The sequence below is a fragment of the Cephus cinctus genome, unplaced genomic scaffold (genome assembly GCF_000341935.2).
Source record: "Cephus cinctus unplaced genomic scaffold, Ccin1 Ccin1_scaffold0101, whole genome shotgun sequence".
NCBI lineage: Eukaryota > Metazoa > Arthropoda > Insecta > Hymenoptera > Cephidae > Cephus > Cephus cinctus.
In genome coordinates this window covers 1582377-1595842 of record NW_014332838.1, presented here as the reverse complement: position 1 = coordinate 1595842, position 13466 = coordinate 1582377, and the positions used below count along the sequence as shown (strand labels likewise).

Sequence of the window (13466 nt, the reverse complement as noted above, 5' to 3'; positions counted from 1 at the left end):
GGGGGGCTGGGGGTGGGTGAGAGAAAACGCGCGGCAGTTGGCAGTGACGAATATCCAAATTTTCCCCATGCACAGCGGACGGTAATAGCTATGGCCTTTTAAGCCACTCATGCATCACAATTTGAGGCCGCGCTTTAAAAACAGCCCTGCTGTGTTCGCCGTCGCCATAGCCGATTCCTCGTCCTCCCTTGCGGAGGGAGTCGCCCACACCGTCATTTCGTCCAACAAGGCCGCAAAATATCCGCGGAAACGTACTGATCCCTGTAAAATGCCTCGGAGTCATTTCCGTAATGTACTGTGGTTAAAAAAAAAAAGTGAGTCAAAGACCAGGTACTTTTTTTTTGAATCCTGCTTATATGCAGAATTCGTTTATTATATCGATTTGCTTAGAGTCAAGTGATATAAGCCGGTAACGGAGTCGTTAAGAATTTCATGGGTGTCAAGCTATTAATACGTAAAATTTATTGCATTGAATTCTCATAAGACGCATAATCACCATGGATTGTAATGGGCTCGTGTGCTAAAGCGTTTACTGTCACTATGTCGTTAAGGATTTACGTTCCTATCATCTAGATATATTAGTATCTCTTGAAGAGTCAGCAACGTCGGCGAATGCATTATGCATGGGGTTTCATTAAAATAATTTTAACGACGTCGTTTTATACGGTGTCGGAATAGTCTTTTTTTTTTCATTAAAAAATTTCAGCGAGGATCGATCGAAGAAACGGTATTGTATAATTCAATCAGTAGGTCCGTTGACTTTTAGCTGCGAATCTACTTGACTTGATACTTTGATCTATGCGATTGGTGGATTATTGTTTTATCATTTGAATTCGCGCCCGAATTGATTCGGTTGGACGTTCGTGTCTAGATCGGATCGAAATTGGACAACCTGCTGAAAATTCAATAGGATCAGTAACGTCGGAGCGCCGTTGGAATTCGTTCGAAATGTCCATTACAGGTAGACAATGCAAGATTAATAAAGCAATCGGCTAGATACGTAGGATAATGAAATTTTGTAGATGGATATCGGTAAGCTGCCTGTAATATTATTAATCATCTTCAGTATTAATTTCAATGAAAATCTTTGGATTAAAACTTTTAATTATCCTAACTATCCGGCTGCAGTATCATCCTTTAATACCTTCAGCGCCAATTTAGTAACCACAGACTGTGTTATCATTCTCTGCTAATATTTGAATTTTATACTTCCATGCCATTCTGTTTAGTCGGAATCACTGCGCATGGGTGCCGATGGATACTATCGTGAGAAAGTTTAAATTATCCTGTTCGGTGAGACGGCAACCTCCGGGAATACCTGGAATCGCCTCAGTCTGATTAGTTCGGCGGTTTCCGTTTGTTTTATCTCGACTGTCGGAGTTGTCCTTTCCTCGTTTAGTAACAAGCGTGGAGAAGCTGAAACGTACAGCACGTGACGTGGAGGATATACAGAGCAATAGACTTCTTTGGGGGATTTTCTTTATTTACGAAAAATAAGAGTCCTTTCGAAAAATAACTCTCGAGTAAAAGCAGAACCGAACTTTTCTTGACAGTGCAATTCCTTTATTCGTGTACGTCTACGGCGCTACTACGTCGTTGGGGTCTTGATTACCTCGTGACTTGTCTGCTTTTTATACCTACTTTCGTGGAACATAGCAAAAGAAGGTGTTGATCGTAGAATTTCTTCTGTATATACAGTTGGTGGTGAACGTAAATTTTTAAGAAAATTTTCCCTCATAGTTCGTTTTCTCTCATAACCTGAAATTCGATTAACGATCACGTAAAAATTTAAGTTCCGTGTACGGATATTATTTTTGAACATTAGACGGTAAAAATTTGAACTTCTACTCCTTCAGGACACAAGTCGTCAATTTTAAAAGGATAAGAAAATTCTAAAATCTGCGGTTATCTCCCCTCGCGTTATGAAACGCAGATATTTCTAGATCAATAGACTAAGAGGGTGTTCCTTTGGAAAGTACATATACGAGCACAGAAAACTACGAGATCCATTACTAAAGGACAGGGTGAGAAAAACGAATGGAAGGACCTATCAGTTACAGGCAGGAATATCTCAGCTTCTAGTATATCGATCCATACTAAAGGCTCTGTGACAGTGAGCTGGGAGGGGGTGGGGGTTTGTAAAAGGACGAGGGTTAACGGGTTAATCGGCCGGAATTCAATTCGTTTGGTGAAAATGATTTTTTTCCCCACCTACGAAAGAGGACGAGTCACTTTTCTACAATTGACGTAGGAATTCAGATGAAGTATAAAGATACGAATTTCGGATGAGCGAACAGCCATTGTGCGATCGTCATTGTGAATGAGCGCACAGTGTGAACGCTCCTCTTGAGCGTGACAATCGCGAGAATGAAAAAAAAAAAAAAAAAAAAAAAAAAAATTGGTAGAACCTTTTGTGCCGCCTTTCCAAAGTGGTAGCGATTATAGTTGGAATATATCGGACGTGAAGAGAAAAAGAGATGAAAAAAAATCATATATAGGAAATAGAAAAATTCCATGCAATAATTTGTTCTCCGCTCCTCTCGACATTGCTATCTATATTCTTTCACGATTCTACAACGAACCCGACTGTCTCTTGTCATCCCCACTTTAATCATCTCTCTCTTCAGCCTTTTTTTTCCTCTTCCTCTTTCTCCCTCTATTGGTTCACTTCGCTTTGCGCGCCCCAGTAACTTTATGTGCAATTGCCACGGCTGACATTGCACTCTCGGTCGAAACGAGTCTAGTGACCTGTGCGGTTGCGTTTTCCGTCGTTCACTCGAATCACTGCGATACCCCTGACATTTCCCTAGGGTATATAGAACCCCTGTCATCGTACAACGCAGAGCACAGAGAAGACTCACCTATACCTGCGGGCTTCCATTAAGCCTGCCGAAATGTTCCTTTCGGACGTGGGGGACGAGGCAGCTGGTATTCTCGCCTATTTCGAGCGAAATGGGAATATTCGCCCTCGTCGGGTAACTCGTAGTAAAAACTTATTAAGTACGAGGCTCATGTTGCGGAAGGTACGGCCCTGCGTATTTTTGGTAATTTCATTGGCAAAGTGCTCCTGCGCCACGTCGAGTACCTTCCGTTGGTACAGGGTTAACGTACGCGTTAAAGGGGTTTGTCTACTAACAACAATCAAACGTACGAAAGTATTAAGAAAGCTGCGGTAATTCGATTTCACCGGAAAAAAGGTTAGGAGATTTTACCCAGTTGCGAAATAAATTTATAATTAAATTTTATTTTATTACCTTGCCATACGTGGAATATAGTGAAACGTAATATAGAGTTACGCCACTGGGTAACGCAAGTGTCATAGAGTCATTATGCATTCTTGTAGAGAGCGATTGCAGAGTTTTTATCAAAATTCCGAACACGGGATGTCAAGTGTCTAATATTTTTTTTATACGTGACCAGTGCGAATATTATTCCTATAGCACTAGTGTATTTTACAAATGAAATACTCAAGTACCTTTAACGCTGATACAACTCGACTGTACCTACTTTGCAGTCTTCACTAGCAAACGAAATCCCTTTAATACACTTATCTTTGTTTTGTCTATAGGTACAGACTACAGGAAGCATTTGCTTTTAAGGTTTATTAGATAAAAGCAAAGCCACCCTCCACCCTCTCTCACCTCCAGAGTCCAACAGTGCTACGTCTCACCCCCCTTTCGTACTATCCCTGCAATCTGAATTGGGACCTAAGGTAAAAGGTTTCGCGTTCTTTTCGCTCAGGTTTAGATTACGCTAGTATAGACACATTGGATGTACATTCTGGCATCTAAAAATAGAGTACAATAGATTCTTGAATCTAGTAAAGAAAATTGCGGAGTTTCTTCTTCCTACTCGTGCATATTGTTCACGCATATAGATAGGATATTGCAGGATACACCAAATATATTCGTGCAGAGCTATATAGTATAATATCTGTATATACATAGCAAGTAGACAGTTTTTGTCTTCTCGATATAAAATACGTTATTTGCATTTTACCCGTATCTTATTTTTCAAGATTTTTTCAATACACCCGAAGTATCTTTTATCAGCTATCCTCTCACCTTTTCGTGGTTCTACATTTTTTGTTTTCCATTTCCTACTCGACTTTGCCTCGTGTCCTTTTTTTTTTTTCAATACCTAAAACTCCTTTGAGAATTTACCTCGATCACGAGCGCCAGTCCTGTTCTCACTGAGTAAACTCATAATTGGGAAAGAAAAGCTGAAGGGGTGACACGTACAGGGAAGAGTTCGACGACCCAACCGCGCCCTAATGGAGACAATTTATTATTTTCAACTTTTCAACGAGGCGTAACAGCAATTTATTTTTTGTCCGCGTCGTGCTCTCTCTCTCTCTCTCTCTCTCTCTCTCTCTCTCTCTCTCTCTCTCTCTCTCTCTCCGCCACGAGCAAAGCTGTTATAGGTGATGGATCGAGGACAGGAACCAGCGTAGGGAACAGGGGATGAGAGTCCGAACCCGAATGGAGGGATGCAGCCGAATGAAATCGGGCGAAGGAGGGGCGGGAGGGGGGACGGGTCGGGCCGGCAGATTCCGCACTACGGGTTACATTGGTTCGAAACAATTATTTCGCCACATGCGCAACTCGCTGCCGAACACCGATGCGTTATACTGCAATAAATGTTTCTCTGTCGCTTAATGCCCTTTTTTTTTTTTCAACGCGAAAACGTTTGCGAGCAGCTGCCACTACTCTTAAAGTTCGACATGGTCGTCGAGTGTAACAGGCACGGAGACCAAAATTTTTTTACCCGATGCTTTCGATTTAAGGAAAAATATAATAATATCATTATCTTTCTTTGTGAGCTATCTTTCTTTCTTTCTCTCCTAACTCAGCAATTCGCTTCATATCCAATGTTAAAGTATGGGAACACGTCGCTTCCTACTATAAAAATTAAAGTGGCTAAAAGTGATACCACGGCAACGGTATATCTTAGGGTCTACGCCCCAGCTATCTTTTCAGCGTTGCCTCTTACGTCTCAGATATAATAAAAAAATCCGCGAACCAAATTGAATGATATTCTCATACCAGAACGTAGATTAGAAATCTATAAAAAATCTTTTCGAAAATCTCTGAGCAATCCCTCTTTGTAACTTCCTACCCAGTGGAGTAAGATCTGTCTCAACCATCAACTCTTTTATATAGAGGTCCTACCTGTATCCCCTAAATAAGGAAATCAGCTCTCAGTTATAGCTTTTTAAGAGCAATTATTTTGCAAACTTTAAATCTATATTTAAAATCACTCTAAGCTTCTACCTATAAATTATTGCAAGAAATGACGTTACTGTATACCAGGAACCGGTGCTCTTGGAGGATATGTATCCCAGAGCGCCCAATAAAGATGTTCATTCATTCTCTCTCTCTCTCTCGCTCCCATCTCATTTTTACGTTTCCGTCTTTGACATAACGTACTGTTGCTAGTTGATGGACGACGCGGCTTGCTTCAGTCGATTCTACGCTACCCTTTTGTCCGACTGCACCCGAAGGAAGATATACTCGGCAGAAGCGGAATTTTCAGATGCGCGATGAAAGGTCGCGATACCAATTTATTCCGAGCTTCTGAAAGCCTCTTCTCTACTTTTTCATTATTCGCCTTTTTTTTTTTTTTTTTTTTTTTTTTTTTTTTTTTTTTTTTTTTTTTTTTTTTTTTTTTTTTTTTTTTTTCTTTTTTTTCTTACACTTCCTTTTATTCCTATTCTATAATGCGATCCGGGCGATTGTCGGCTTTTCGCTGGTTTCACCGTTTCTCTTCATCGCTATGCGATTTATCATCTGCACGGATTTTTCTCTCTTTTGTTTCCCAGCGATTCTTTGCCCTTTACCACTGTAGGCACTGTATCTATAAGCGAGGATCGTCTCGCTCGTTATTGTTGCTATGGTCGCGTACCGTGCTGCATCGGTAGAAATCGCATCGTCGATTTCGACATCAAAGTCGCGAATAGCTCAGGCTTGACCAGTTTATGCAGCCTCGCGTTACTACAGCAAACGCGATCGCCTATCCATCATTCTCCACGCGGCCAATCGATTCGGTCTGGTAGAAACCGATATTCAATTTATATTAATTCGATATCACGCAAAACGGTAACGTAATGCTTTACCGTACGAAACGTGCAAGCCGTCTGTGAAACGTAATACTTATATACATATGCACAGGCAAATACGCATGCATCGTTGCACGAAGCAACATGTATACGTCATTGGCTTTTTTGTTCCGCTCCCCTGTATACGGCTAATCCATAAAGCCAAAGAAGAAACGAACGAGAGGATGAAAGAAGGAACATCGACATTCTCGGCTTTGGCATTTAATTGGCAGGTTTACGGAAATAGAAAAAGGGGATGGTCGTTTACGAGAAAAAAAAAGAAGAAGACCACGACGGAAGAGAAATTTGGTACTTATCCCTTATCCCGCGGTTAAAATTGAACGAGAGAATAATTTCTAGCTAAGGTTGGTTAGCGGGTTGGGAGCGGAGGGGGCTGATTGAGCTCCGGCTAACGGAAGAGAAGGTTAAAGGAAATAATAAAAGGATGAAAGGAGAGAAGTGTGTAGGGAAGGAAAAATGGTATCAAAATAGGGTAGGTAGGAAGGTAATTGGTTCAAGGGTAGAGGGGATGTTCTTATTGGTGGTGGTTTTTGAAGCAATTTTAGATGGAGACTTTAGCCGCACCTCAAGTAGACGCAGCAAGGAGGGTCGTAATCCTGGATTCTTCTATGGGTATCCTTCCGGTTGGGTTATGGGGACAGAGGGATGAAAGGACGGAAGGGGGTTGGAAAAAACGACGTGGCATTCAAGTGCGCATACATAAAGCGCATATACTGTACGTGAAAGTAGGCAACAAAAAAATGTGAACGTCCCTTAAGCATTTGAGCGTTCTAACTCGTCCTCCTCCTTCCTCTCAACGAGCGACTAACTTTTGCATGCGGAAATTTTGCGGCTGAGCTTTGAGCCTTATGCTTCCCTTTATGGTATATGGTTTCTTTACCTTTTTTTTTCGCTTGAGTGATTTCATGAAAATCGCCCCTTATGCTGTTCATTGTCGTTGCCATGATTCTTCGAGTCTCAATGTATTAGATAACTGAGTATCGATCGTTGGGGATGCTTGTCAGTGTCTTCTGCTCTCTTGCAATCGAATTAGTACATTGCCTCGAAATCCACTTGCCGTCGCGACTCGACGTTAAACCGCAGTGCGATATCGGAATTTCCTTAACGGTCCGTTGCCGCTCTGACATCGTATTGAAAATATGCTTGGTTCTACCATTTACTGGGTAATCCTATACCGTGTGCTCTGATACTCCAAAATCACGTGACGATACTTTCGGTTATTACTATTAGGAATTTTATGGATTTTACATGTTTTGAAGCTTCGACTGTCACGATGTGCTTGACGATGTTCTGTGTCAGGATTTGGCTGTTTTAGTCGTCTCGATATGGAAATAAAATATGCATGCTCATGGACTCTGGCAAAGTGCATGTGTCCACGTGTATAAGAGTGACGAGCAGAGTCAAAGTGTCAGCGGATTTTTATTGTGTTTATATAGAAATGGGTTATACATGGGATATTTAAATTAATATAGTCACGCGGTTAGACAATCGTTTTTATTATTGATTGGGGTAATAGATTGCTTGAGTCGTGATGAATTTTTTATTCGAAAATGACGTGATATATTCCTCGGGGCGGACACGGAACGTTTTCATTAATTCGTTACTGACGTCGATGCGGGATCAGCTGGTTCCGGAGCCGCGAAAAGTTTCTCTCGTCGTTTTGGATTTTCGCGAATTCTCGACTTAAATCGGCCATATCCAAGGTAGGGGAAATAGAGAAAAAAATTGAGAGGATATACCGTGTCAGTGATAATGATAAGAAAATAAGATATCAGTATTTGAATAACATATACAATTGTTTATTTCGTAAGTGGGTCTACCGGTGGTTGAATTGTTGAAAACAAGAATTGCAACAATTTTGGATGCGGGGCTTCGCTTTAATTTTGGAATCCTCCTCGTCCAACCAAATCCTTCGCGTTTGCCTTGAAGCCCTCCCTGTCCCCCTTTTTACTCTTGCTGTAGTTCCCTTCGCGTACCGCTTGCTTGCGGTGGGGCAGTTTTAACGAGAGTTGTTTCAGGTTGTTTCAGTAATAACGCGGAAATTACGCTGGCCAAGCCGCAGACTACCAGCTCGCAGGGTTATACTAATACGAGTGCATGGAGGACTTTTTTTTATTTACGAAAACACTGCCGCACTTGACGTACGAGGGATGCTGCGTATTTCGACGTACCCGGGTATCTGAGATTTTATAAAGTGACGAAAATTCGTATCGAGATACGTCAGTCTTAAAGCACACACCCTTTGACCTTTGTATCTTTTGCACGAGCGATAATTTAATATTTCTTAATTAACAATCGAATTCTCATATGCCCACGTTATATACGCTCATTACCGAATCGCGATTCGCGTTCGACCTTAAGCTGCGAAGTGACCGTGAGGGAGGGGCCGGAGGGGGTTGGTAAGACCAAGGATGGAAGTTGAGTTCCAGTATACAAGGAGGAGAAGAGACACGAGCCACAGGGGTTGTTTTTTGTCGTCTTTTTACCCCCGATGATAAATCTCACCCTCTTTCCACCCCTTCTCGGTCTGGCAGATTTACCGGAAAAAATTCGCAACGCTTAACAAGGGGGGTGTGCTTCATCCTTATACAACGAATCTCGTGCTTGTCGTCGAGAGTGGCGTAGTACTCTACGTAAAATATATGAAGGGTGTCAGATCCGTACGGGGCCCGCTTTGCCATTTTCTTTTCCACCGAGTTATCCTCATGTACGGCCTGTATCGTTGTACCGGCTCGATTTTTCCAAGATCGATTGGACTTCCTCAAATCCTTTACAGTCAGCTTCCCTTTACGTGTCGTTTCCGTCGATATAAACGCGACGACTCAATCCCCTCTTGCGTGATGCGCTTACTCGATGCCCTACAAGTGCATCTCATCGATCATTATTAGAATTCTAGTCTCGTTTGTTCACGCACGGTAAGACGGAAGTGCTATCTATCATCGTTTTCATATACGACAACCCCTGAAGGGCTTTACTTCGAGGCGATGTCTATGTACTACGAATACCATTGAATGACATTGATATGATGTACTGCAATAAATGGCGAAAATCCGAATAGACACGGGAATGCCATCGGCTCTGGGAACGACGTGAATGCAGAGAATCGAGTTAAATATAAAATTTTGATTTTACAAAATAATTTATTGGGGACGGATGAGGGGGGGGATAGTCAAAGTTGTTATACAAGACACGCATAGCATGAGTTTTTAGAATTTTCATAATGGATTTGCCGTTGTATTTATAACTAATTAAATAATAACTGCAGCATATTATAACGTTGCTAATTATATCAGCTAAATGTTTTTCAGAGTCTCGCTAAAAGGGGAGACCTATGCATTTGTGCAGTAGGTCACATACCGCGTATACAGGGTATACACGCTTTTCAGGGGGTTGAAATGAAAAATTTTTTAACAAAGCCTCCGGAACTATTTTTCGAAATTTTCTCGAGTCTCGACTCGCTTCAAACTTTAATTACTTCCCTTTAGACAATCGCTAATTGCGGGAAAAGCTTTAAAGAGAAGCCTGAGAATGCCGTCATTCGCTCTTCGAGATAACAATGCATCGAGGTGTTGGTTAAGTGCACTAACGGCTCCCGGTTTCCTACTTGAACCTGAGTTCAAAGTATGAGCCGAACGTACCGTAATTACAGTGTCTCAATGTGCTTACTACAACGTGACGTCATCGGGTTGAGTCGGTCCCTGCCTACTTATTGTTACGCGAATAAATACGTAATGCGAAATTCGCGAAAGTTACACACTTGCATTGGGTCGAGCTCCAAAATTTTGCTCAGTCGCCAGAGATAAGATCTCATCCGACAGATGCAGATGCTCTCGAAATCCGAACTGATTGTAAGTTCTGCCGAATGGGGTAGGGTCGTCCTCCTCTTCGGGCTGGTAGGAGGAAACATTCTTACCACCCCTAAATACACCTACCCTCCTCCTATCTCTACCAACGTCTACATAGGTATATGTAATATATACCACACATATATAGGTATACTAAGTAACCCAAAGCTGCACGCAGTTATAGCCAAAACCCACCCACGAACTAAAGTACTACAAACTACAAGTTATAATTGCGTCACAAGATGGATACAGTCTCACTTCCGTTCTCAACGTCTTCCTTCATCCTTATCCGCCACCTATTTCCGCCCTCTCGCACTTGGGGATTTTATCAATATATATATGCCCGACATCCTATCAGCTTACAATGTGCACCGCGTATGATAGACAGTAATAGTTTGAAGTCGCAATGCGCGCCGCGAATTTCGCTCGAAGGAGATTGGCATTGCAGAATTTCAAACTTCCCGCGTATTTGTTGGCTTCTCCTTTGCACGTTTTGACATTTGCGATTTAATGACATTTTTTATGCCTGTACGTGATTATCAGCTCAATTTTATTTTTCAAAAGAACGTATCAGCTTTGCTATTATTATTGTCACTGTATATACTCTATATTGTATGTTACATAAAATGAAACTAGTTCAATATTTCCAACGGCATTTTATAGGTATCGATCTCTAACCTATACATACGTAACGGTATTATTGTATAGTGTGTGCATAGCATATAGCGCATAAAAGGGATGCTCCCTTGAAATGATAAATTTTTAAATTTTATCGTCGAATAAGCTTTCGCATTTTTTTTTTTTTTCGTGTAATACAGTTGATCACGTAAAGAGGTTGTTTCATTGTTATCGCGATATAAGTGGGCTTTTACCACGCGTGATTACGAATGACGTACGGAGCTGCGGGTGTCCACGGAGGATGCTGATGAGACGCGGAGTAAACGATCCTTATATTGGGTTAACCTTGCGCAGTCCTCGCGTGTAAAAGGGATCGGGATCGACTAAGGGTGTATAGAAGCTCATCCACCTGCGTTAGGTCAACTTGATCCCCGGAAGGTAGATGGCGCATCTTCCAAGTGGAAGGGGCCGCCCCCTTGGAACAGCTTTGTTATTGGAAAGGCGACCCCCCCTTCTAACTTCCTTATAGTTATAAAGTTCACACCACCCCCTAATATCGACATACGGTATCACACGTGAAGACTTCGTGAGGGATCGTCGTCAGCTTCGAAGCATCTCAACCCCCTTACCCCAACAGTTTTCTGCCACCGTATGGGAAGAAAGACCCCCGGCTTTTTCATCCTCTTCCTCTTATACATCCTATACCCATGTTCAACCCTTACTTATCGTACTTCTTGTACCTAACCTTTACTTTGTCTTTCTACTTCCATCCACCTGTCCTTCTCGATCCCGCTTACTTTGACTTCTCCCTTTCTTTCTTTCTTTCTCCTTCTGTCGCGCTGCTGATATGTACCTCTTCTTGGATCAATGCACCATCCGGTCTCAAACTCTTTGCACTGGTGGTACACACGTATTGGCTCTCACACGTACGTTTCTCCGGTCGACCGAGGCCGCTTTTACGCGCATGTTTTCTACGCCTCAGATACAAGAAGCTGAGCTCTCAGATCTCTGACAGACTCCGCGTCCATTCGCTTTCTTCCGGTTCTCTTTGAAGAATCGAGGGCATTCTTCACGCGTCAGTTCGAAATATTCCTAGGATTGAATTTCTCTAGCTCGCCCTCTGACAAACGTTTCAACCCAGGTATATCCTTGATGGCCCGCAAGAGCCATAGGTGTCATTTATTCTTGTCACTTTTATCCACTGAAAAAGTAAAGCAGTCACAGCGTCATATAGATATCTTTTTCTTTAATATATGACTAACTTTAACATTTTTTTTTTAATTGAACATCAATCGTCAACGAGCACCAGTTGTTTCATTCGAGCTCGTTAACGCGTTATGTACCTCAACAGAGTACAAGGGGTTGCGTATATCCAGTTAAAAGAACAAAAAGACGTCTTACTTCCATCGCACGTAATAACAAAAGCTCAAAGCACCAAAGTTATCATTTCTTATCACGATTTCACTTGTAATATTCAAAAGTTCAAGATTGTACCTGGATCTTGTGCGGGGAAGGAATAAAAAAATGTTCCTTCCGTTTTCCCCCGTAAAAGAAAAATTATAAGAACTAAGTGCGAGAACCGTTAAGGGTATTTGCTGCCCCCTCGAATTGCGCACTCCCGTAGCTTGCGGTTCCTTTGCGATTCCTCAGCCCTTAATAACAGGGGTGAGTCTTCGGCGACAGGGAACTCGATTCAGGAATATTACATGAGGCACCTCAGTATGCGAACCAGTGTCTATCGACAGCGATATGCAGATATTGGTCCGACCTCTCAGCATCTCTACTTCCATTCTATCCCCTGAATCGCTACCCTCTTTGGTAGTACAGCCAGGCCCACCAACTCCCTCTCCCCCCTCTCCCCCCTCCTTTGTAAATTCTGAAGAATTTAAATTCCGCTCGTCTCTGCTTGTCGTTCACTGGAAGCAGCCTTACGTCAGGACCATTAACCTCGTTCCAATACCTAAGTAAGTTTATGGAACCCTGATGATCCATTAACGAATTGAACAAATTGATTATCCAGGGGGTGACGTAACTGGTTCAACGTTGTTACATAAATATTTTATGCTACGCAGGGTTAGGTACCCGTACCTAACCTACCTGCAGGGAATAAGGCCGCACGTGACCAGCGTCACTATATCGTCATATTACAAATTCTACCTACCGGTCTATGTACATAGGTACTTGCTCATTTTATTAAAACCACAGCTACCAACCGCTAGCCAACCATCCCTAATTATGCGTTCGCCATTATTTTAGCTACTTGCATTAAAGGGGTAGACGTATATACGTAGCAGCAGGAAGAACTATGGCATTTTTCACGAGGACAGTGCTTCCTAGAGAAAATTTCAAAAGCGCCGTCGGTAACGTAGGTACCTACTCTGCGATATTTACGATTACGTTTTCCGTTGAATCCTGGCGAATGTTTCTGATTTCTCGGTGTGGTTTAAAAGGTAAACGTGCTCAAGGCGAGTACCGCCAGTATTACTTCTAGTACGAAATCTCCCGGGTACATGTATCTTATCATGTACCATGCACATTCCATGGTAGATACGTACTATACTGTACGTACTATACGTTACGTACGTCGGGAGTGGTGACTATATAGAGAGTAGGTACAGCGATACCACGATATCACGTACGTGGACAAATCAACGAGTTACTTTTCTTAGCGGGTGTGAACTTTTCGAAGGGTAGTTCCTACCAAAACTAAGGGAAGCAAGGTGTGATACGTCGTATCGAAAAGTTGGGGAAATAGAAAGGAAACAAGAGTTGGGTAACTCGAGGAAAGGGTGGTACAAGGTACAAGGACAGAAAGGGGTTGTACGGTTGTACCCTTACACGAATTCGATGTTCTTGGAGAGGATGCAAGTGAGAATGAGAAGGGG

At 42.2% G+C, this 13466-nt stretch overlaps 1 protein-coding gene across 6 annotated transcripts in view; it reads left to right on the top strand.

Annotated features, from left to right (window-relative positions):
• The window catches only part of LOC107274768 (hemicentin-2), a 156655-nt gene that overhangs the window by 51752 nt on the left and 91437 nt on the right, over positions 1-13466 (top strand). The window lies entirely within an intron of this gene.